Source organism: Gavialis gangeticus, unplaced genomic scaffold (assembly GCF_001723915.1).
Source record: "Gavialis gangeticus isolate Ggan-Ray unplaced genomic scaffold, GavGan_comp1, whole genome shotgun sequence".
Lineage (NCBI taxonomy): Eukaryota > Metazoa > Chordata > Crocodylia > Gavialidae > Gavialis > Gavialis gangeticus.
The window spans coordinates 85,828,162-85,828,662 of record NW_017729032.1 but is presented as its reverse complement, the minus strand read 5'-3'; positions in this window follow the sequence as shown (position 1 = coordinate 85,828,662).

Sequence of the window (501 nt, the reverse complement as noted above, 5' to 3'; positions counted from 1 at the left end):
GGCTCTGGGGTAACTTTAGGTTAATTGATCTTAATTGATAAAAGACAATGCCCAAAGCCTGCAGAAGAGGGAAGTATGCTGGCACAGTGTGGAACTGGAGCCAGAGCTACGGGGGAGCCAAAAAGGTAGATGGGGAGGGGGAAAAATGGGACTAAGGGAAAGTGTGGGTGTTAAAGAGGGGCTCTGGGTGTGGGGAGCCAGAGGATGGCTCTCAGTCATACTCAATCATTCTCATTCATTGGGGAACCAATTTACATGGGAGGGGTACGATGAATCATATTGTTGCAACATGGGATGCCCAGGCAGAGGACAGAAGCTGGAGGCTTAACGTATAAAATGGAAACTTGACATTACTTGGGTTCACTTACAAACACAGGCCTAAACCATACAATATGCATATGAGACAACAAAAATGACAACAATACAATATACAACAGTAAAAATTAATACAAACCTAATAATTATTAAACAATGGACATCCAAAACCAAAAACTTGCCACC